Source organism: Stegodyphus dumicola, chromosome 3 (assembly GCF_044657685.1).
Source record: "Stegodyphus dumicola isolate Sdum_Otavi_A_Nest chromosome 3, ASM4465768v1".
In the NCBI taxonomy this organism is placed as follows: domain Eukaryota; kingdom Metazoa; phylum Arthropoda; class Arachnida; order Araneae; family Eresidae; genus Stegodyphus; species Stegodyphus dumicola.
This window is the reverse complement of record NC_140770.1, coordinates 144,627,009-144,652,359: the sequence shown is the minus strand read 5'-3', so window position 1 is coordinate 144,652,359 and position 25,351 is coordinate 144,627,009. Positions and strand designations below refer to the sequence as shown.

The 25,351-nt window shown below is 31.6% G+C and overlaps 1 protein-coding gene across 4 annotated transcripts in view; it reads left to right on the top strand.

Moving 5' to 3' along the window:
* LOC118183479 (GATA-binding factor 2-like) overlaps positions 1–25,351 on the top strand; it is a 550,695-nt gene that overhangs the window by 10,113 nt on the left and 515,231 nt on the right. For 2 of the 4 annotated variants that reach the window (XM_085813408.1, XM_085813404.1), the window contains exon 1: positions 22,844–22,973. The exons of the other annotated variants lie outside the window; for them this stretch is intronic. The gene's annotated coding sequence lies outside the window, so the exon portion shown is untranslated. Of the gene's footprint in view, positions 1–22,843; positions 22,974–25,351 lie in introns of those variants that run through there. 4 annotated transcript variants of the gene reach the window in all.

Genomic DNA, 25,351 nt, shown 5'->3' with positions numbered 1-25,351 from the left:
AAAAAAAAAAAAAAAAAACTAAGAGTTAAGAACTGAAATTAAATCAGACTAGAGGTCGAATTAAGTAATAAATTCTGATTAAAAAAAGTATCCAAATAAATTACACGAGATTTTCTTTTTATCATTGTAATTTTTATCGTTTAGCATTATCTTTAAAAAAAATTGTTTCTTTTTAATTTAATGGGGTACGATAGAAAAGCTTTCATTTTTAAAGTACATGAAATTTGCTTGTAAAGGTCACCTAATTGCTCTCAAATGTAGTAATAAAATTATGAAAGATTGTAGGGGGGAGGGAAAAGTCTTGCTTTAGAAATTAACACGTTTTCATAGTGGAATACATATTAGAATTAAGCTTCAACTGATAAATAGAATGACTCGCGAGGAAACATTAAATGTTGGCAAATTAAATACAGCATACGTTTGCTGAAAGAAACCACTTATATTAATGGGGAAACCCATGCAATGTTTAATGCTGTCATGAAAAAATGCATATAAAAATGCATATTTAATATTTTTGACTTCGTTAGGGTTGGTGTATTTAATTATGGCAAAGCACACGAGGGCTATCTGCCTAAAGGGAGGGATGCCTTTCGTGGAGGACTTTCTAAGGGAAACTGGCTCGTATACACGTTACACATGGGGAAAACCACGAAAACGCCCATGCAGCCAGCCCGTTCGCGGGATTCGAACCTCAGACCGAACTACCAGTGTTCAGCGTCTTTACCGCTCGGCCGCTGGTGGGCTGACTTCGTTAGGGAGCCAGAGATTCTGAATAGCGCGCGTTCGCCTTTTGGTTACACTCTCTCTAAGCTTTTATTATTACGCTCGGCCGTATTTCAGGCCCTTGATAGCTTCGCCGTTTGGTTAGCCTTTAACCCTTTCAGGGGCGGTGGTTTCACCTTGAAACCGCATTTTCAACATTTTTTTTTTTAATTTAGAAAATTTGGTTTTTTTTTTTTTTTTTTTCTCAAAACCGCTGCTAAAATTAAATTACTTCTTAAAGCTGATAACAGATGACAGCAGCACACCTTTCCGGGCATCCATTAATTGATACGAATCATTCAAAAATAGCTTCTTTTGCACACTACTCTTTTTGACCCATTTTAAAAGCAAAAAACCCAAAAAATTTAAATTTTTCCACAATATATTTTATAAGCAGGCATCAATGAGTAATGAAATGTCCTTAGTTCACAAAAAAAAAGTAATGGTACCCTTTTAAATTTGAATGTTTTCATTGCGGTTTCAGTATGAAACCACCGCCCCTCTGGGACATCCAAGAAATGATCATATGACGCAATCGCGAGATTTTTTGCAGTTGTGTTTATTGCTTTCGGATCACTGCTGTAAACAGTTGCACAATATCTTCATTTGAGTGTCTTCAAAGATGAGGATTTATGGAGCTTTTGAGAGAGGAAAAACATTTCTTATTTTTTACAGAGACACAGAGCACACTGAAAAACACTCGTAGTTGCGTTTTTATTATGCTTGTCTTAGCGGTCGCTTTTCTCATGCTTCTAGTTCATAGTAAAATAATTGTATGCATCTTAATTTATTTTATTTTTACATATAATTTTCTTAGTTTTAAACATAATTTTTAAAAATATTTCATAGTTTTATGCAAGTAATTTAGTGCATTATTAGTTACTTTTTGTCTCATACTTTTTTGTTTCCTGTTTTAAATTTTTTATTTATAATTAAAATGCGTGTTTATGCAAATATTACTTACTTTATTAGTTGTTCAGTAATTTACTAGTATAATCTGCAATTTGGGTTACGTTTAGATACTTTTCAGCAAAGTAAAGATAAATAAGCAAATGTTTAGTCTTAAGTGCTCTAGACGGGCGCTGGTTTCAAGGCGAAACCGATCCCCTTTCCGTAAAGGGGGACGAAAAAAATTTTTTTAAACTCATTTATGTTGTCTATGGGACCATTGCATGTCATTATGCTTACTTTTTCATAACTTTTAAGAAATCATAACATTGCGCCTCTGAAAGGGTTAAGGGGCCAACTCCTGTAGCGATGTTTAGTTGCCTACGCAATGTTCTACATTTTTTAAGAAACAATTTCGCTGAAATCAATAGCACACAATTTCTTAAAACCAGTTACAGAATGTTGTTTCATCCAATGGGATTTTAACTATAATATTGTTTTATCCAATCTGAGACCACGAATCGCCAAAACGAGCAAATTTTGTTTTGTAGTTTCTTTTTAAATGTGATCACAATTGAGTGCTAATAGACATTAAAAAGGGATACACGTCAGGTAATTCGTTTTTGAAGATCTTACCAAGCCCTGTATGCGAAGTTTTAGATGAAGATTGTTTATTAATAAAGATTTGGGTAAACGTCGCACAGAAAGTATGTGTATTGACACGTTTCTACTTCGCACCGGCGTAACAAGCAAGGAATCATTTAAAACCAATCAAATTTCTTGATAACTTCTTCTTTACGTTATCAGCATGGTGAATACCGAAAACATCGCCGTACATCGTGGGAGAAAAGCAAGAAGAAAATACCGCAGTTCTAAAACATCCCGTATAAAATATCATGGTAAAAAAAATTAAGCTCTTATAAGTCAGCTCAAGATGATAATACTGCAACATATGTTAAAAGATTTAAATGCATGCTCGTTTAAAGATTTTTGAGCTCAAGAAGAAATGAAAAACATTTTTAACTTTGTATTTCATGTTTTCGAATTAACTCCTAAATGCTTACCGAAAAATCAAGAATCATTTTATGCGAACATGCATTTAAACACTTAAACTCACTGCATCACTTTTCAAATTGTTTGAACCAAATATTAACACCCTGTATAATATTTAAAGAAATTAAATAATGAAAAATCTACATGAACGTAATGTATGTTTCATGCACTGAAAAAAAAATCAAAGGTACCTAGACCCATCAAAACCTTTCAATTTGTTTTCCTTATTTTAAGTTAAATATAATTTCTGAAATTTTTCTGCGAAAAGCGTAATAGGTGGCCATGTTATACTCTCGTAGTTTTTATATAATTGGTCAAAATGTCCTGAAGTTGTGCACAAAAGTTTTCAAAGAAATCTTGCGCGTAAGAAAAACAATTAGAGTTTTGAGAAATCTTCAGTCAAAGATATAACTGCCTTCAAATCCTAAAAATTCACGTTATTTTCTTTGTATGAATATAGAAAAATAAAATATATAAGTATGCGTGATTCCATATGCAAATAATATTGCGTTTCATATCATCATAATTTTAAATGAAACAGTGATAAGTGACGAGTCGGAAATTTTGCGCAATTTCAAATTTAATTATAGTTCTAAGAGTTCTTATGTTAGAAACATTATCTATCTCAGACAGATATGTCATTTGCACAATTATTTAAAATTTCTTCAAATTCGGATCAGACGGTTCCGAGAAGCAGCAGGAAAATCACATTTTTAATGAAATCTTAAATGAAAAATAAAATGACCTTGAAAATTTGTGAACACATTAAAATAAATTGATAGATATGCAAATAAATTAGCTTTTCTGTGATGCACATTTACATATTTACATTAAATTGTGTTCAGAAGCAATTTTATTAATAATTGAGGAGATTTAATGCTAGGAATTTGGTGAAATCCGAGTGTCAGCAAACAAACCATCTGTCAGGTTAAACGGCAAAAGCTTCGAACTATTTTTTTTACCATGACTTTGGGCCTAGAACGAATTTTTACTTGCGGTTTGCTTTAAAACGCCTTTATGAAATTGAATTTCAAAATAAAAATATGAAATATTTTTTTGACTTTTTCTGGTTTATTTAAAAGTACTTGATGCCTTTAACGAAAAAGATCTCTAGTTCTATATAAAGTATACCATGGTTTCAAAATTTCTACTTATCACTTGGAACAGAAATAAAATCTTATGCTAAATGTACAGTTCTGTAATAAAGCTCAAATGATATTTCAATCAATTATATACAGAAGTCTGCTTTTTTCTTCCAATGTGATTTTTAATAATGTTTTGGTACTTTTCTCTTTATACCTTTTTAACGTTCTCCCCCAAAAGAGTACGGAATGAAAGATTTAAGCCCCCAAATTGAAATACTGTTTCAATTATTTTTATGATATTTAACACATTTATTTTTTTATTTTCCCCTCTCGCCACCCTAAATACGTAGGAAACGGGGGAAATAATATCTGTCCAAAAATTCGATAAAGAATTTCAAAGAATAAGCATCAAATAGGGTTCAAGTAAAACTTTTCTTCTATTTTAAAATGGCGTTCGCGAGTTAATACGTGTGTGACGATTTTTTCGCCTATGGTAATTCTTATTCCAAACTTCCAAATATTTCTATTTTACGTGTTAGATTTCGGGTAAATACGGAAATAGAAGTAAATAAGGAAAATAAAATACGGAAATTAGATACGAAAAATTGTTAGGGTTTAAGTACGAAAAACAGAAATTTTTGGAAGTTTGATGTGAGTTACCATGGATGGTTTTGGTTTGGTGTAATCGATTATGGCAAAGCAGTCGACAGCTGTCTGCCTAAGGAGAGGAATGTCTTCGTGGAGGACTTTCTAAGAGAAACTGGCTCGTATAAACGTTACACATAAGGGGAAACCACGAAAATGCCCATGCAGCAGCTCGTTGGCGGGATTCTAACCTCGAACCGAACTACAAGTACTCAGCGACTTAACCGCTCAGGCACTGGCATAGACGAAACAATAGTCACACATTTACATACAGTTATCCAGGCATTATTGTAAAAGTAATAAAAGCCTGTTGTGGGGACCCTAATTTGTGCTTATTGATTTAAAACTCACTATCGAATTTTTAGACCGAAAACATTACCTCCCTTTATATTAATATAAATTAAAAAAATTCAGTTTTTTATGACTAGTTTTATCTAATAAAATATAATCCATATTTTCAATATTAGATGATTTTTTTATTGCAATAAGAATGTAGATTTTGTTTATAAACCATCAGACGGAAGTGATGCTTTACATGAACCTCGTTCCTATTTAAAACATGGAATGGGTTTGAGGACATGCCCCGCCACGTTAAATTATTTTAATTATTTTAATTTATTTATTTATACATTCATTCGGTAGGTTCATGTTTAGTTGTAACACGTGTTTACTCTTGTTCCACCCTGCGTGCTGAGACGAGGAAGCTGTGTGCGTATTTTTTTCTTAGTTAAAAAATCTGAAATTAATAGTGAATATATTTTTACTCCATTAATAATGCGACGGAACCCAGGATTAATTTAATTGCTTAGTTAATATCCCACGAGCTTCTGATTTGCGCAAATTTACAATTGTCGTATCTCAAACAATCGAGCCAACAATCATTTTTACTCCAGTTTGTGATTCCCTACAGGTATTACTTATTTACGTACAATCGTCTGAATGGCAGACATTTAATGTTTCCTGTTATTAAACTTCTGGGAATGCTCACGCAATCTCTGCGGGGCGGGGGCTAATTGTGAGATTCGGCAGGAAGGGTTATTACGCCGGTGGACCTTCGAAGAAGTGCTTCGGGGCCAGGATGCATCGCGTGAGGATGTTGATATTCTGACCAACTCTTTTCAGATCTCGGCGGAGAGCATTACTGTCATTCATTAGAAATGACAGGAAGAGAGCTGGCATCGTGACATTGGTGTTAGTCGATAATTAATATATTTTTTTAAAGCATCCCAACATTATCCATATCCGCTGTTTGTTGGATGGTGTTAAGGTTTTGTCAAGCAGAGGAATTAATGGAAAAGAAATAAGAGGTAAAGAAGATAATTGTTCGAGGGAAAAAAGTGCTCATTTTCTCACAGGTGTGAGGACGGTAACCATTATTTTAATTTGATGATCATATCTTTGATAATAAAACTAGTATTCGTTCAAAAATTATAACTTAATCCATCTCTATATTCTCTTTCTTGCATTCTCTTATTATTCTTCCATTACTCTTCGATTAAAAAATCGTTATCAATTCTCTCTGTGTCAGCCATAGATGATGGAATGAACATAAAAAGATCATTAAGGATTTTGGACAGGAAATTACCGGGTGCTCCAGGAGTCGCGCAGATCAAACTTTAAAAAATTATGGAAATTTCAACATGGATATTGGTGGCAAATGGTTTCAGTTCCTGATTCTCCTATACTGTTCCTGCAAATATGTTTTAAGTAGCCGCTAAGCGGATAATTAAAACCTAATATAAAAAACTACAGTGAAATAAGCAATAAATCTCATATTTTCAAGATAAAGCAGTCAGTAGTTGTTCAGTATCCAAAGCAATGAATGAAAAACTGTTTCCAAAACCACATTTCTAAAAGGATGAAACTATTCAAAATGATGCGGTTTAAAAAAAAAAAAAAAAAAAAAAAGATTAAATTAAAAAAATTTGATTCGAATTTTGCAAAACTCGCTTCGAGGTGCACTGGCTCTTGTCTAAATGCACCTATGTACCAAATTTCGTAGCCCTGGGTCTACTAGCTTACGCGTAGCACAAAAGAAAGACACACACACACAGAGACAGACTCTTTCGTTTATTATATGTAGAGATGGGGAAAGACAGCAGATAACATAATAATATAAACTGTAGCTGAAATTTAAAGTAATATTGCAAGTAATATATCACTTGAAATTTCACTTCCAGTTTTATGCTGTTGTATTTAAACACTGTTTATTTATTACAAGACAGAGATTAGTTTTCCCCAACAGGAAATAAATGATAGCGAGGTTTTTATGACTGAGCAACGCATATATTTGATTGCGATGCCATCTTTTTCTCCTTCTTTATTGGTCATTGCAACATATTTAATTTTTGAAATTCGGTTACTAAGTAGAAAATAATTATCTTGTTAGGTTCACCAGTATCTGGATATGTCTGATTAAAAGCTTCAACACATTTTTCGTAAGAATGCATCGCATGCATTTCTCACTTCGCAGCAAGGTAAAAATACATAAAACTGAAAACATCTTCATTAAAATTTGTAAAATATCGAAAAACCTAAAGTATTAAATACAATTTAAATTTTTTTTTGTAATTTAAATTAGAATTTCTAAGCCAAAACAAACAATCCGGGCAGGATGATAAAACTGATTGTTAATTGGATAATTGAAAGTCAACCGACTTAAGCTGACTTAATTCACTATTCTACTAAGAGTTTCAAATTTAAAGAAATAGAGGCCTCTTTAGGCTTAAAGAACTTTTAGATTGTTGATAATTTTACAATTATTGCATGCAGATTAACTAAAGGCATAAAAACCTTCACCGGAATATAAGAACAACTAAATTCAATCTCTGTGAAAGCAAAAAATGCCCAATCAACCAACATATAAGAATTAAAAAACGGAACTTATCGAGCCGGCTAATAGACGGGGAATATATATATATATGTAGGTTTGATGCGATGATTACAGCGAAAAGGGGAGGAGCACAACTAGATGTTATAACAGTCCAATATACAAAATTTCTGCTCGTTTGTTTAGTTAAGCAAGATACATATATACCTACGTGCGCTGAGACGAAAAAAATCTCTCCTGAATCCATTTTACAATTCGTTTTGAGGAAAAAGAGTCCTTTATTCTGTCCGTACGTACAGATGTCACTTAACAACATCGTTCAAACGGATTCGAGAGCAGCCAAAATGAACATTTTTGTTGAAATATGATACCCGAAATGTTTTGCGATTACAGTATTTTCTTTACTTCGTACAACAAAGTAAAAACTGATTGATTGGTTAGAACTTATTTTAACAAAACAATTTAAGATTATTTGCAATTGAACTATTATCCCTTTTATTATAAATATGCATAAAACTATTAAACAATTGAAGTATTTATAATTAAATACTAAATAAGTAAAGTATATTATTTATTAACTAAAGTATTCTTTAATTAAGTAATTGTCAATTAAGTAAAGTATGCTTAAATTAAGTAAAATATGCTTTATGTATATATTGTTAAACAGGTAAATAAAGTATTATATTATACATCAATCAGTTCCTAACTCTATTCCTAATTCGAAGAGCTGTAAAAGAACTTACTATTTCGAAAAATATGATTATAAAAGCTGCACCAGTGTTTTAAAATACAAATCACGAGTTTTTCCTCGGTGAGGGTATTTTTCAGAAATGTTCTGGCTTTAAGTTATATGGACGTTTATTAAGGTTAAGGCATTTGAGCCGTGTTAGATTAAAACAAAAGAACAACTTTTTTCAAAAATGATAGAAAGTAACCTCGAAAACCTAACTCATATCTGTTCCAAGAAATAAGTAAATTAATAAAATAAAGTAAAACAAAATACAATAAATAAAAATAAAGAGAAAAGTAAAAAAAGAGGTAACGGAAAAGTTGGCATTCTTTATCATTTTTAAACATAGAAGGAAATTGAATTAAAATAAGCAGAAATTCATTTTTATGTGATATTAAGGGCAGCTGCCGTTACGATGGAGCATGATCAAGATAAATTCTACATTATTTATCGTATTATGTTTATTTTTTGTTGTCAGCCTCGGTAATTCTATTATTATTATTTTCATAGTTTACCGTATATTATCTGATGTTTTCACTTTATCTCAGAATAAACCTAGCTTCAAAGTAACGCGATACAATTTATTTAATTCCATTTCTTTTGCAATGAAATTCGGTGGCAACAGCCATGTTTAAAAGAACAGAAATCGAAGATTAGGATTTTAGTCGAGATTTGAAATTGAGTTTGGGATATCTGCAACAGATGGCGCCACCATAACACTAACTCCACGCCTCGTTTCGCCAAAAAAGGTGTTGGATGTAACAACTCCAAATATTTCGTGTCCATTTTTTTTTTTTTTTTTAGCTTGTTTCTTTTCCCTATTTTTTCTCCGCTATTCGTCGATACCTTAGCGCGATAGGACGACCCGCTCTTGTGTATAATGAATAGCTTTACGACCGGAGAACTGCGCTCAGCCAACGACGTTATCGGAGCGTTTACATTACACTTTTTTTTTTGAGAGGTTATTTTCTTCTTTTTCCATCCCTTCTCCCTCACCTCGCTTGTAACGTAGTGAGAAAGCCGAACGGTAGGCTGTTCTGTGCACGATTTTGGTGCGACTAACGCCAACAACACCACCTTCGGGTCACTACCAAGGTGGATTCTGTGTTCCTTTTTGTAGTCATGTAGGAGGAGCCTTTTTACAAGTTTGCCAAAAGTGTCAAAAAGAGAAGAAAAATGTTCCGTGCTTTCATTCTCAAAGACTAATCACAGATTTAGCGGACCATCTTAAAAGTTATCTAGTGAAAATTACACTTAATCTTAGATTATCTAGCTGCTAAATACTAAGGTTACCGGTAATTAAACCAATGGACACCAAATAAGGTGAAATAAATTAATCGAAATAACTGGCTTAGTTTTTGTATAAAAACGAATATAAGGTCACATCCCTTGTAAAACGAAACTGCATTTTTAAAAATGTTTTTCGAGCAAAAGAAAGATTTTACATTTTCATTGATGGATTTGATAATTTGAAATCTAGCAGGAAAGGTAATTAAACGGTTTATGTATCACACACTCAAGGCAAATTAAATACATACATTATTTGCTCGCTTATTTCAGTCATTTTGTTAGTAATTTTACCGTTTGGAAACCGAGAGAAGAAAAATACGTTGAACACATTTTTTTTTTTTTTTTTTAATTTTATTTTTTTTTTTTAAGCGACAGCTTAACTGATGCACATATAACATTAAAAAGCACAGTAATATTATTGTGCTATGTATTTCAAAGGAGTTATCAATTTCAGTAATATTCTTTTTATTTACACAAAATAATTTCTTATTTCTGCATACACTTTACATTGTTACCATAAACCAGAAGTTCTAAATCACATTCAGAAAAAGCTGCAGGGAAGATATCCGAGGAGAAAAAATATGCGCTTATTTTTCTTTTGAAGTGAATTATCAGGGTCTATGCCACAACATTTATATGAATTTTAGTGTCTTAAATTAAAATTTAATAGATTTTTTTTTTTTTTTTTTTTTTTTTTTTTGGTTTTTCATCTCAAATGAACCAGGAGAACGAAACACATTTTAGAAACATATTAATCAACTTTTGTGAAGCTTTAATTCATATTCCCGTGATGAGTTCTGAATTGGAGTTTCAGTAAAAGGAGATTAGTTATTACTTTTATATTTTTAACTTATATTATATCTTTATATTCCCCCCTTTCGCATTTTCATTTTTATTTTTAGAGTTTGTACTACTATGAATTCTTATTTTAATTTTAATATGTTTGTATTTTGTATTAAATCTCTTTTACACGATTATTAATTTAATATTGTTGAGGAATAACCTTGCTTTGACTCAATTTACTTTTAACTTAATAAACTTTAAATCTCTCTCTGTATATATCAGAGAAAATGCATTTTTCTGTTTTTTAGTGCAAAACTTCGAGAAACATGCTATGAAATGAATTTAGCTGCAAATAGGAGACGAGGTGCAGATTCATTGTAATTGATAGATTCCTTTAAAATGTGTAAGGAACTTCCTCCTCCTCAACCTGTGCCTTCGTGGTGTTATTGAAATCATGCCCGGCTAACACTGGAAGGTCCGGAGTTTGAATCCTGGCTAAGGCATTGCTTATTTTTCTTGTTTCTTGCCTCGACAAACTATGAGCACACGAATTGATGTACTTTTATGAGACGGGTTATTTTGTTCAAACGTATTTTTAGAAAAAGTAAACATACATAAAAATAAACCTATTCTAGTCACTAATGTAATCTTAATGTTCGAAAATTTGTTAGCCCAAAGGGCGGTAGCACAGAAGGAATATTAGTCTCAAAACGTCATTTTGTGGCGTTTCAGTATAAACGACGTTTCACTTTTTAAATTCTTGACACCAAATATTGGATTATATTTAAAGAAATTAAATAATTAAATAATGAAGAATCTGCATGAATGTATGTAGGTTTTCTGCATTGTGACAAATTGTCTCCATCGCGCGAGACTGTGTACCAGAAATTCTAAAGATATGCTGTTTTTAAATATTTTATGACATCGCTGTTGAATTAAATTTTACGATGTTTAAGTGCGAAGAAAATGATATTTAATAAATAAAGGTAACACTCAGAACGCTGAAAGAACATCTGTTTGTGAGTAATATAAAATCTGAAAGTTTTCACATTTTTTTTTTTTTTTTCCTTTTTTGAGTTGTATTTTAATTTTTTTTCAGCTTTCTTAAAATCAGCGATAAAAAATATGATCAACGATTTATGAAAATCAGTGCTTAAAAACAATTTTTTTTCCATCGTATTTAACAAATGCGAGTTACGTTCATTTTGAAAGAATAGCTTAGAAAGCGTATCAGAGAAACAGTCACGTGTAATTGATTATTTCCTGTTTCTTAAGTTGCGAGCAGCTGTTTTAGCAGATCTAAAGCTTTGGAAATGTAGCCTTTTTTTATTGGTAAACACTCAAGACTGTAACGAATTCTGTTTGGATAAATTTAAAATTGAATTAGCTCTATGATAAATCTAAACGCTCTATATTATTTATATATCGAAATCAATACAGAGATGTTAATAGATATGTAAATACCGCGAATGATTTTAGTTTGTAGAGCACAACCTACTATTTTATCAAACTAAGGATTAAATGCGGTGCATGTCTTTCAGCCGTAGCTGAGACTAGCATTCACAAAAAACACTCCCTGTCGTAAAAACTTTACAATGAAATTTTCATGACAGGCAGTGATTTTGTAGATTTCCGTCGCTTTGATATGACTAAAGGAATTTTATGAAGGTTCATTTTTTTCCAAAAATAGCTTTCCGAATAAAAAAGGACTGAGATCTAGTGATGAAATTATTTTATAGAACATTTCTTACTTAAAAATACCCTTTTGAATAAAAAAAAAAACTGAGATCTAGCGATGAAAAATTTTTATAGAACATTCTTTGATTAAAAATAGTCTTTTAAATAATAACGAGCTGAGATGTAGTGATGAAATTTTTTTATAGAACCTTCTTTGATTAAAAATAGTCTTTTAAATAAAAAGGAACTGAGATCTAGTGATGAAAATATTTTACAGAACATTCTTTGATATAAAATAGTCTTTTAAATAAAAAAGAGCTGAGATCTAGTGATGAAAATTTTTTATAGAACATTCTTTGATTAAAAATGGTATTTTAAATAAAAAAGACCTAATATCTAGTGATGAAAATTTTTTTATAGAACATTCTTTGATTAAAAATGGTATTTTAAATAAAAAAGAGCTAATATCTAGTGATGAAAATTTTTTATAGAACATTCTTTGATTAAAAACAGTGTTTTAAATAAAAAAAGAGCTGAGATCTAGTGATGAAATCATTTTATAGAACATTTCTTAATTTGCAACCTTGTAAATTAAAATTTCAAGAAATTTTTAACTTTAATTGAAATTGTTTTTTTACTGTGCTCGGTGTTTTAGTTTTTCTAAATGAAGATATTTTGGGATTTATGTATTTTTGCCTTGCCACGAAGTGAGAACTGAATGGATTGAATTAGAAACATACCTCTAATGAAACTCGAAGAATAAGTTTAAATGAAGTGCAGAAAAGAATTTGCATAATTTAATAGGCCGTACAAGGGAGTTATGTTGTATCTACATCAGATGTAACATGCGTAAATTTCTCTTAAGTACATGCACCTTATATATATAACCTTATATATATATATATAATATTGAATGTATTCTATTTCTTTAAAGTTGTAGGCACATTAGGTATTTTTTGAAAGCAGGAGAGATGAAAAATGAGCCGGTACTCGAACCACGGACCTCTCGAATACGCCTAGAGTGTGCTGACCGCCACACCACGAAGGCATGCTAAGAAGGAGGGAGAAATACCTTATGTACTTCCTTTGAAAGGGCGAGTGGGGATTAGGGGACTCAATCCCCAAATCCTAGTGGTGGAGAATCATTATCCACCATCTTTTTAGTTCGGGCGCAACTGTAGAGACATTTGGTTATTTCGAAGCAGGTGAGATGAAAAATGAGGAATGCCCTCGCCGGGACTCGAACCACGGAGCTCTCGAATATGCGGCGAGTGTGCTGACCATTAAACCACGAAGGCATGTTAAGAAGGTGGGAAAAATACTTTATAAAGTTCTTAAAATAAGAGTACTGATGCGAGCTAAATGCTTAAACAATTTCACTATTTATTGATGTAAAACTATATATTTTTCCGGTTTGAATAGACACTTTTTTCTGCCTCTGAATGGCAACACAAAAATCAATTGAACAGAGCTGATTTAGAGAACTCTGTGTGGCAACAGTCTGAACTCAGGACTTGCTTTCGATTAGTTTGGTGCAGCTTGTATGCTGTGAATGAGATCTTAAATAGATTCTAGATTAGAATAATTGGTTTTGGTATTAAAAAAAGTTCCGTTTTAAAGTAGATTGAATGTTGATTAAATAGAAATACCGCTGAACCACACAATGTAAAAATTTAGATGAGGCATATAGATTTATTTTAGAACTTTGTTACCTGCTCAGCCCCTTTTGTCTATTGAACACTTATATTGAGAAAGCAAACTGAAATAATGTATGAAAATATACACAAAACAAATCTAATGAATGCAGCTTTACGGATATTAGAAATAGTTGCTCAGTATTTTATTATTAAGTATCCAACATTCTGTTATGTTTTAACATGATTCGCAAATACATGTTTTTCAATGATAAAAAAAAATAATCACTTAACACTCAAGCTCATTTAGGCTCCGATGACTTTTATTTTTAAGCTCATTTAGGCTCCGATGACTTCGAAATTTGTACTGTTAAAATGCACACGAATGTGCACCTTCTGAATATTTTTATAAACTTGTTAAGATTGCTAAACTAAGAAATACTCAAACGTTCCTTTCTCACCCACTCCTAGTTACGCACTTTTTCTTTTTTTTTTTTTTAATCCAAAGGGACTTTGTCCCTGAAGGACTATTGTTTTCGTTTCGCGATTTTGCGTCGATTCACTACAAACGGATAAATCACTTTTAAAATGTTGCCACAAAGTATTGTAGCCTTGTGTTATATTTAAATTACTATAAATTACTGAATTACTATAAATGTCCGTTTCACTTTTCAAACTGTTGCCACCAAATGTTAGAGTCCTGCATTATGTTTGAAGAAATTAAATAATGAGAAATCTGCATAAATGTATGTCTATTTCTATCATTGTGATAAAACAACGGTACATAGAGTCAGCGAATTTCGAATGACGTAATCCTCCTACCAATATGGGCATGTGGAAGATCAAATTTGGAATTTGTTTTATTATCGATTTCATATTTTGTAAAACTTTAACGAATTTTTGATTAACAAACTCAAGGATTTCAAAGCGAGCCATACAAAGCGGTTTCAAAGCGAGCCATAGCAATTTTCATCACCAGCGCGCGAGTGGCTGTATCGGAAATTCTAAAGATATGCGCATTTTAAAATTGTTTTGCGATATTGCTCTTGAGCTGAATTTTATGCTTTATGTGCGAAGAACGTGATAATTAATAAATAAATGTAACACACAAAATGCTAAAAAAACGCCCCTTTGGACGTAATTCAAAATCTCAAACCTTCCAGATTTTCATTTTTACTTCCTTGTACGAAGTAAAAGGGAAGTATTATAATCGCGAAAAGTTTTAGGCAGCATATTTCCCCGAAAATATCCATTTAACCGCTATCGAATGAAATTTAACGATGTTTTTAAGTGATATCTTTTCGTAAGGACAGAATAAAAGACTCTTTTCCTCCAAAAAAATTATAAAACTACTTGCGTGTACGAACGTATGTACGTACGTATGTGCTTATCTCGCATAACTCAAAAAGGAGTAGCCTCAGAACGTTTAAATTTTGTATATAGGACTGCTATAACATGTAGATGTGCACCTCGTATTTTGGTTGCTATCGGCCTCACCAAACGTATATAAATATATTTATATATATATCCATTCTGCTACCCGGCTCAGTGATCTCAGTTTCTTTACTCATATATGTTTGTAAATTGTACATTTTTTGCTTTAAAAATGATTGAATTATGTTGTTCTTATCTTCCGGTTAAGGTTTTTATGCCTTTAGTAAATCTGTATGCAATATTTTTAGAATTATCGACAATTTTAAAGTTGTTTAAATGCCGCTAAGCCTAATAATTTTTTTTTATGGCGGCCATTGCTTATTTACATTTGAAACATCAGGATAGTGGATTTGTTGTCAATCTAGAGAAACTTAGCTTCGCAACAAAAAAGATTACGCCTTCATTTATTATTAAAGCATGCTTAATCCTTTCTGGAATTTTTTTCGAGGAAATAAGTGCTTAAGATTTACTTCGTAATTTTTAATACAGATATTTTGAGTTTTATGTATTTTTGCCTTGTCGCGAAGTGAGAACTGAATTAACTGAATGAGAAAAACTGAATTGTCTGTGAAAACTGTTTCTTTTTTGTTTGGTTTGGTTAATTTCTTTTATACATCATTGTAAATTTATTATAGTATTTGAATAGAACATGTGGCAATGATTAGATAATTCTTCAAATGATATAAATTTATATGCATTCTGATTTATAATATGAACGAAATGTAACGCTGTTAAGTGAAGCTAGCGCCAGAGTGTCGCTATGGTAAACAAATAGAGAGTGAAATTTAAAGAATGAATTTATTCTATTGTGGTTTATGCACTGTCGGCGAAGTAGATTGAATTCAATCCAGTAAGTTTAAACGAAATGCAAGAAAAAATGCGTATAATTTAATGTTTCGTACAAGGAAGTCATGTGGTGTACACGTCAGATTGTTTAATTATTGTTATTATTATTTGCATGCGAAGTAGCCAAATCGAAAGCAAAGGCCACAGCAGAGGAAAACCACGAAACTGAAGCTCTGCTCCAGTAGATGATCCAGCAGAAACCCCCAGCAAACATTATATTTACTAAAGGATCAGAAGATGAAGGGGGGCAATCCACGGGTGGCCAAGGGTTATACCTACAAGTTGGTTTTCTGCGGGCACGTTCACAATTACCGCGTCCTCACGCGGCCCAAAATGGGTGATTAGTCTGCGGTGATGAATGATGAGGATCAGGCCTCTCTGCCTCCCCTCCGTTCGCCTTTTTTTGACGCGGCCCAGGTGAGACGATTGAGGTTCCATCATGTCTTATCATGGCCACTTATCACGGGATGGTCGCCGGGTTTGCAGAGCGCGAGTTAATATCGCCAACTTGCCGAAGCCTTTCTTCGATGTATCAAGTGATGATTTGGTGTTGCAGATTAAGCATCCACGCATTTAATGCATGGAAGACTTCTTACTTAGCAACGAAATTATCTAATTCTAGATGGCATATGCTAATAATTTGTGTTGACGAGCTTTCGTTTAACGATGCTATTTGCATTAATATGCTGGAGGGGGATCGGTAAGTTATACTCGAGGAAGGCTGACTTCGTGCGAAAATCAATGCCGTATTTCAAAATACCTTCATCTTTTACAACTAAGTAATAATGAGTAAAATAATGAAACAGCGAAATGTTGGTTGAATTTCCTCGTTTGTACATTACATGAATGAAGAAATTTCAAATAAAAATTTAAATAATTTTGCAAAAGGATTATCTTGTAATTCAATTAAAAAAGTCATGATACATGGAAAGATTTGTTTAGAGCAAGGCTTCTTAAACTTTTTTCAGTCGTAACCTCTTTTTATCACTGAGATTTTTTTCGCGATCCCACGATCCCATAATATTTACGGAAATTTTGTGGGAACCCCATAAGCATTGCGCAAATCCGACACACGCGTGAGTGAAACTGTCTATTTCTTTACTTGTACTATAATATACTATTGGAGTTTTACGTCATTAATATCTAATTTTAAGACATAGAACAATGTGAAAATTTTAAATAAGTAACAGACGAAATAACAGCGTCACGTGCAAAATCAAGTAAAATGAATGTTTTTATTATAAGAAAAATGCGTCGAAAAGTTTTCGTTTTTTATTTATATGCATTGTCTTATCTTTATCTATTTTCAGATATATTGTGTAAATATATTTGGTAATTGTAAAATTACTATAATAAGTTAAAGAAATGTCAAAACTGCTAAAATTTTTGGCGATCCCCTGCTGCAGGGACGCGCAACCTCCATGGGGGTAGCGACCAATAGTTTAAGGAACTCTGGTTTAGAGTAACTTTAGTTTTTATATAAACCTCGTGTAATATATTTATTGTAAAATCTAATTTCAGAAATTAATGATTCATTTATTAAGTTAAGCAGAAAAAGGGAATAAAGACTGCAATTGAGATCTTCATATTTCAGTCTATATCTCGAAGAGTTACAATTAAAATTTCAAAGTATTAATAATAATAATAATAAAAATACAAAAAAATGTGAAAGGGATCAGATTTAGCGGATCGCCCAAAGGGTTTGTTAAGGTTTTGCATGCTCTCGCTGAGCCTGCAGTCTACAAGTCTGCTGTTAGACCCACTCCTACTAACCCACATTTAAAAAAAAAATTTGTCAGTATTACTGCTATGTTTTTCCTCTCGCTGTACTGCGTGCCTTCGTAGTGTAATTGGAAGCACGACCTATTAGCAGTTGGGAGGTCTGAAGTTCAAATCCCGGCAAGGGTATTGCACATTTTTCATATTTTCTGCTCATAAATAAACTTAATGACTCCACATAATAATACATATATTGAGGTATTGTGTATTAGTGTAGAATACACAACACCTTAATCTATGAGTTCCATATTGGTAGAAAACACATACTCTACTTATACAGTACTACTACTACTTTCTATTGTATTAATAGAGATTAGATGGGAATTCTGCACAAAGATATATATATATACATTATAGCTTAATTTTACAAAGTATTTTCTCCCTCTCTTCTGCATGCCTTCGTGGTGTAATTGGAAGCATACTCAACAAGTCTGAAAGGTGGTGGACGATAATTCGTTGTTGCCATAATTTGGCGATTGATTCCCTAATACCCAGTCCTCCTTTCCGCATGCCTTCGTGATGTAACTGGAAACATATTCGAAAACTCCAGACGTCGAGTCCCGGCGAGGGCGCTGCACATTTTTCATGTTTCCTGTTTCAAAGAAACATAATGACTGTATAAGTTAAAACAATGAAAGCAATCACAGCATTCATATTGTTAATTAATAATTGTATTTTAATACTAGCAGAAGTACCCGACGGCAGTTAAGTTAGATTGAGAGTAATGCATCTAACAACAGAGAGAACGATACAGCTGTAACCCTTCTCTAATAACGATGCAAATATAATTCATAGAAATACATTATTCAGTCTTATACGATATGGAACCCACATAAAAAATTTCGACAGCAAAATAAACTAATTCTCTCTTATTATATCCAGAACAATGGCGCGCAGTTTTTAATGATTTTCGTCTTTCTAATCAAATGGTAATAAAAGCTCAAGTTCCATCCAATATTTCACATGTATTCAATTTTAGTCGATAAAATGAGGCAAAAAATTGATCATAATTTATCAGAAATGAATAACGCGAACAAAGAAACGAAAAACATTCTTCCTTATATATATATATCTGCGGACGTGTCGGGAAAAAGGAACAGAGAATTGAAGCTCCGAAAAAGATTTATTCGAGACAATTCATGTTTTTTATAAAAAATTTTTAATCATCAAACAGGAGCTTTAATGGTCTGTTTCGGCGAAACGCGTAATGGTATTTGGCCAGTTCGACACTCAATGATTTTTCCCTTGAAAAGCCTGGGTACGAGTGGGCTAACCATTTTCCGCTTTAGAATTATTGTATTTTTCTAATTTTGCAATTTATGTTTTCATAATAATTTTTGCATTTTATGTTTTAATATTTTTTCCGTCAATCTATTTTTATGTGTATTAACTTTTCACATATCACAACGGTCAGATTAGTTTCTCGTGCATTCGCATGTCTTCCAACATTAATTTTCACAGTTTTTTTCGCGTGTAAGCAGTTTTTTTTCCAGTTATTTTCCAGTTTTTTTTCCAGATTAATATTTTTTTTTAAATTTCTTCTTTGTTAATATTTTAGTAATACAGCGTTGAACTATTTCGTGGAGCTACAGCTCCTGGTAACTTTTTAGCAAGATCGCTGCAATGTTTCTACCTACTAATATTTCATATCTTTTTGCAGCATTATGCGCAAAAAATTTTTAAGACCAAATAGGTCTTACGTCTCATTACTAGTTAGCTTTACAATTTCTGTTTCAATTATATATATATATATATAGAGAGAGAGAGAGAGAGATTGCAATACTTATAAATTTTTGATTAGCAAAGTCTAAGATTTAAAAACGAGCAGTAGTAACACTCTTCGAAATAAAGCGCTTTCATCTCCAACGCGCGAGACTGTTGCCACTCGGAAAAAGGAGTGCGAAAATTTATGTTTTCGGAGTTTTTAATTAATATCTCGGCTGAATAAAATCGTACGCAATCGAGATGGCTTCCCACGAATTTTCGGAATCCGGAATAATGCATTTAATGTTTGGCAATGCTATTTTTATATCATCGTAAAACTTAGAAATTTTTTATTTACAAACTGTATGATCTGAAAGCGAGCGGTGGCAACAACGTTCGAAATAAAGCAGATTTCCATCTCCAGCTTGTGAGACTGTTGCCACTGAGAAAAATTAGGGCGAAAATTATGGTTTTTTAAAGTTTTTGATTAATATCTCTGATTTTGGGTACTTCTTTTTTGGAAACAAGTGTACGTCGACCTTTTTCAGGACCCAGAAAAGAACTGTAGAAAGTTTGCCGACAATAACCACTATAAGTAGTGACGGAGTTATTAGAGGACAAACATACAAACTTCCTTCTTTATATGTATAGATTATTGCTCAATATTCCGGCATAGCTTATAAATTCGAAGTATTTGGAATTGATATCAAACTTCTGTACTACCTGTTATTATCACTTTTGAAGAGAAATCGAACCCCTGATGAAATTACCTGAGTTCAGTGTAAAAAAAAAAAAAAAAAAAAAAAAAAAAAAGGACTTTGGTCTAAGTTCTAAAGTCAAAATCCCTGTTTGCTTAAGAAACAATACGAACTTGCCTTCCCGGAACTGGCGAAACGAAAAGTTCACCTAAAATTGCAAACTATCAAACAATGGCGCTCAAAGGGAATGATGGCGTTGCCACAGCTGAAAGGGGGAAGGGAGGGAGAACGAACCTTCTCATTAAGGAAGAAAAATGAACTATCTCATGAATTATTAGCGAGAAGATTAAAGGTCTAAACGATTAATTCCTAGTCAAGAATATTTGGCTAAAAAAACTGGTGATGGATGAAATGTGTGTTTGTGGGATAAATACCGTGCAGAATGATTGAAAGAATCCTCACATTCTTTTTTTCCTCGGGGAAAAAAAAAAAAAAAAAAAAAAAGGTCTCCCCCTTCCATTATACGTGGTTGCCAATAGTAATTATATTTTGCAATGCAGAAAAAGTTGAAGTACTCACGTTTTTTGACATTCACTCCAAAAATTTCATTACATTTAAGTTCTTTTTCAAAAATGCATTAATGTGCGACTAAGAATGGCTTTTCACGAGCCTAACATCAACTGTACAAAAGCTTTTGCTGTATAATTTAAGACGCTTGCAACATTACCAAAAGAATTGCATTTTGACTCATTCATTAAGTTTCAAGGTAACCTCCGCTCCAAATAAATTTCAGAGTACTTCAGGAAATTACTTTAAAAACGTTTTTAATTAAGTAGTTAACATTTTAAACATCTCTTTAATTTCTTATGTCTCTGTTTATTTAGAAATTTATTCATGCGTTCAACGAAAACAACAAATGGTTCATGTGAAAAAGGACTTATAATTACTAATAATTCTAGTGCAAAACATTATTAGTCCAAAGAATCAATTTGCCCAGAAGGACTATTAATTTCGTTTTCACATTTTGCGTTGATTCACTATAAGCGTTGTTTCAGTTTTCAAATTGTTGCCGCCAAATATTATCGCCCTGTATTATATTTAAAGACATTAAATAATAAAGAATCTGAATAAATGTATGTATGTCTCTCGCACTGTGATAAAACAACGGTGCCTAGAGACATCCAATTTTGAATGACGTTATCCTACTGAGAATATGGGCATCTGGAAGCCCAAATTTGAAATTTGGAAATTTTTTATGATCGATTTCACATTTTGTAAAACTTTAACGAATTTTTGATTAACAAACTCAAGGATTTCAAAGCGAGCAAATGACAAGGTTGTACAGGAAAAACATGTTTATCTCCTTCACGTGAGATTGTGTAACGGAAATTCTAAAGATATCCTCAATTTAAAATTATTTTGCGATGTTGCTCTTAAACTGAATTTTATGGTTTAAGTGCGAAGAACTGATATTTAATAAATAAAGGTAACGCAAAAAATATTAAAAGAACGCCCCTTTGGACGTAATTTAAAATCTGAAACCTTTCAGATATTTATTTATTTTTTAAATCTTTACTTTCTTCATTTTCCTATTGCGATTTTGTGGATTGGAATTTATGTAATTTTCAATCTGTAATTCTTAGTTTTCTTTATTGGCGTTCTTTAATTTTTACTTTATTGGTATTTAAGATAGGAGTATTCCCATTTCATTCATTTGATTATGTTTAATTAAATCATTGCACCTTAGGTGCAGGACTCTTAAATGGTTCTTCTTTCCTTTTGTTTATGTTACTTGCATATATATATATTTTCAAGGTTATATATATATATATACATAATTTTTTCAACGTTATATATATATATATATATATATATACGTTTATATATTCAACGTTCTATGGCTAATCGTCTTTAAATTATGGGAAATACATATGTACGTACAGATGTCACAAAAAAAACATTTTACAATCCTTTTTAAAAAGCATGAGTCCTTTGTTCTGTCTGTACGTTCAGACTTCAGGCAAAACAATAGTCAAATCTGATTCGAGAACTGTCAAAATGGATACTTTCATTGAAATCTGATAACCGAGAGTTTTTGCAATTACAATACTTCCTTTACTTCCTACAGGAAATAAAAAAGACAGTTTTATGAATACTGAAAAACTAAAATTTTAAACCTGAGAAACACAGATATTTTGATGAATTGTTATGACATCACTTCTGGCAGAAGTTAAAAAAGAAGCAAATCTTTTTCATCCAAAAATAAACCTTTTTCACTTTTTAACATTTTAAGAGTAAAATTATTATACTTTAATTAATTATTATACTTTATAAAACTTTAAAATAGTTTTCGTTAATAAATTAAAAAACAAAACTATTTTAATCTTTAAGAGAATAAAAATAATCAAAATTTATTTAGCAAAAATAATAGTGAGTTTTAATTTAATAACTTTAAAAGAAAGAAAAGCCTTTTAATTATTAACTTTAAAAGAACCAAAATATTTTATTTACGAACTCCCAAATAATATTTTAATTATTTTCTTAAACAAGAAGTTTTAAGTTTATTTAGTTTTATTTTTTTAAAGTTTTTTTTTGGGGGGGATGGGTGGGAAAATCTCGTCGATTAAATAAAACAAAACTATGATATGAGTTTTGTGAGAACACTTATTTGAAAACAGCGAACGTAGAGACTTATAATTTTAAACTAATACCGTATAATTAGTTGTAGAATAAAGCATGATTTCATTATTTTTCTTTAATGGATAATTTGAATGAAACTGAAATCCGAAATCTTCTCTAATAATCGATGCTGTGGGGCGAGATACAGCCTTTTTTTTCATTTTCGGAGATGTAGAGCTATGTCCGTCTACTAGCGCCCCCGTGCGGCCGGACATGGCCAAAAGGCGGACAATCCAGTCGTCAGTTTTCTGTGGGAGTGGAATTTGGAGCGATTTGGTTTAAATATCCTCTCCCTGGGGAGCAGCATCTTTCCCACGTGATTTGGGAAATTTTATTTTTATTTTTTATCTTTATTATTATAATTTTTTTTTTTCGCTCGAGATTTTTCTGTGAACTCTTTTTCCTATATATTGCACCAGTGAAAAGAAATTGTAAAGGAATTCTGGGAAAATAGAAGTGAGTTTTAATTTTAGCAATTTATTTATTATTTTTTCTTCGCTACCTTTTAACTTAAATTAGTTGTATTTTATTTTGGAATGTTAAAGTGGCAGTGATGTCCACACTACATAAAAAATATATTCTTTTTTAACAAAAAGTAAACTTTACAATAATTTTCTTTAAAAATATTAGAAAATTGCTTGTTGTGCTGTTCTAAGAAATTTATTTCTTACATTATTTTTGCAAAATATGATTGCTATGATTGCTTTAGGCTTTTGATACTTGATTTTTTATGCATAAATAATTAGCGGTTTTTTTAAAAAATATATTTTAATGTACTCACATTACTTAATGACAAAGTACTTTCAGATTTGGATAACCTTTCGGAAACAGGGCCATGAGATTTTGATTCCCATGAGCAACAAAATGTCGATGTGTTAACTTTATGAAAAGATTCTTTTGAACTTGAAACTGATTTTGCGAGGTTGCTGACTCATTTCAGCCTATCATCTTTCATATATGATTAGATAATAAGTCAATAAAATATATTAAAAACATTTTTAATTTACACGGTATTGATCTGATGTAGTCATCAGCAAAAAACATTTAAAAAATATTTTTATAGTATTTTTTATCATATGTGATTAAAAATAAAATCGTGGAGCTATTAATAACTGTCAATTTTAAATCGAAATTGTCAAGCAGAAATTTCGACGAATTAAATGCGATCATTCTTATATGTGTTATAAAATTTCAAAAAATAATAGAAATAACACTAATGTTATTTCTATTATTCCTTGAAATTTTATTAATATCCTAGTGCAATTTGTTTATAAGAGCTTTGAGATTTTACTTTTATTACACACGGTCAAGAATATTATGACAGCTAAAAAGGTTTTTCTTCTTTTTAATGCAGGTGATTAAAACTGCGTAGTTAAAGAACGTTTTTAATGCATTGTATTTTATATTCTTTAGTATACTAAAGGCAAAAGGATAATAAAAGATAAAATTCACTGCTTGAGAGAAGAAAGTTTTTACTGCCTGGATTAAAATTTTAACTCTTAATTTCCGTTAATTTGAATTTATATTTCATTTAGAAATCCGATTTCATCGTCATTTAAAACCATGGGCATGTTAACAAGTGAAGATTAAAACATTTGATTTAAAAATCGTTTTTAGTAACTGCACGAAAAGGAAGATGAATGATTTGGGGGAAATAAGAATTCCAAAAAAACTCATTTAGCTAATTAATTTTTTATCCATTAGATGATGAAATTTTGCGCAAAATAATTTGACCTTTAAATTAAGTTTTACGGGGAAAATTCAACCATAAATTAAAAAAGGGGGGCTGAAAGGGTTTCAGGTTTTAAAGGACTCCTAAAGGAGGGGACGTTTGTTAAAGTTTTTTACGTTCTAGCTGAGCTCATAGTCTACCAGTTACCCTCACTCCTGCCAACTCTTTTTTTTTTTTTTTTTTTGTCTTTTTTAGCTTTATTATTAATCAGCATTTTCTTCGCCATATACAATTCATATTTTACGTAATATACAATTCAAGAGCAAAATTACAAAAAATTTAAAAGCAGTAGGTTTGGAATTCCCGATGCAACTTGTTGGTATACATTTTTCTGTGTGTTTCTTTTTTCCAGCCTTTTCTCAGTTTATTATATCAATGTTCAGTTTTCTTTCTAAGCAGACTTTACAAAACTTTTCATTTGCCTTTTTATTATTGTGTGTTTACTTTTTTTTATTAAATGTCATGCTCTTGGCGCTTACGCACATAAAGTTCAGTTGAATAGCAAAATTACACAATATTTAAAAACAACATATCTTTAGAATTTATGACTGTCATTCTCGTGTGCTGGAGATAAAAATATTTTTTTTTTTTTTTTTCCCTGTACAGTGTTGCCACTGTTAGTTTTGAAATCGCTGAGCTTGCTAGTCAAAACTCTTCCAAGTTTTCCAAAATGTGAAGCAGATAATAAAGCAAATTCGAAATTCAAATTTTGGTCTTCCAGCTGCCCACGTTCAGGTGGAGGACTAAGATATTCAAAGCTGTATGGCTTTAAGTACAGTTATTTTTTTACAATGCGAGAGACATGCATACACTCGGGCAAATTCTTTTTATTTAATTAGTTTAAATATAATACAAGGCGATAATATTTGGTAGCAACAATTTGAAAAATGATACGTTGTTTTTAACACGATTCAAACTCAAAATGCCGTTTCGAGAATGAACACAGATGAGAACCGTTGGATATGTCATAATTGCGCAATTGCATAAAATATAGAAAAATTCCAGCATTCTGTTATGTTTCATTTGATAAAAAAAGTGCTGCATGCTTACGGGTTCGTAAAAATATAAATAAATATTCCTAATTTATGCTACCATTTATTAT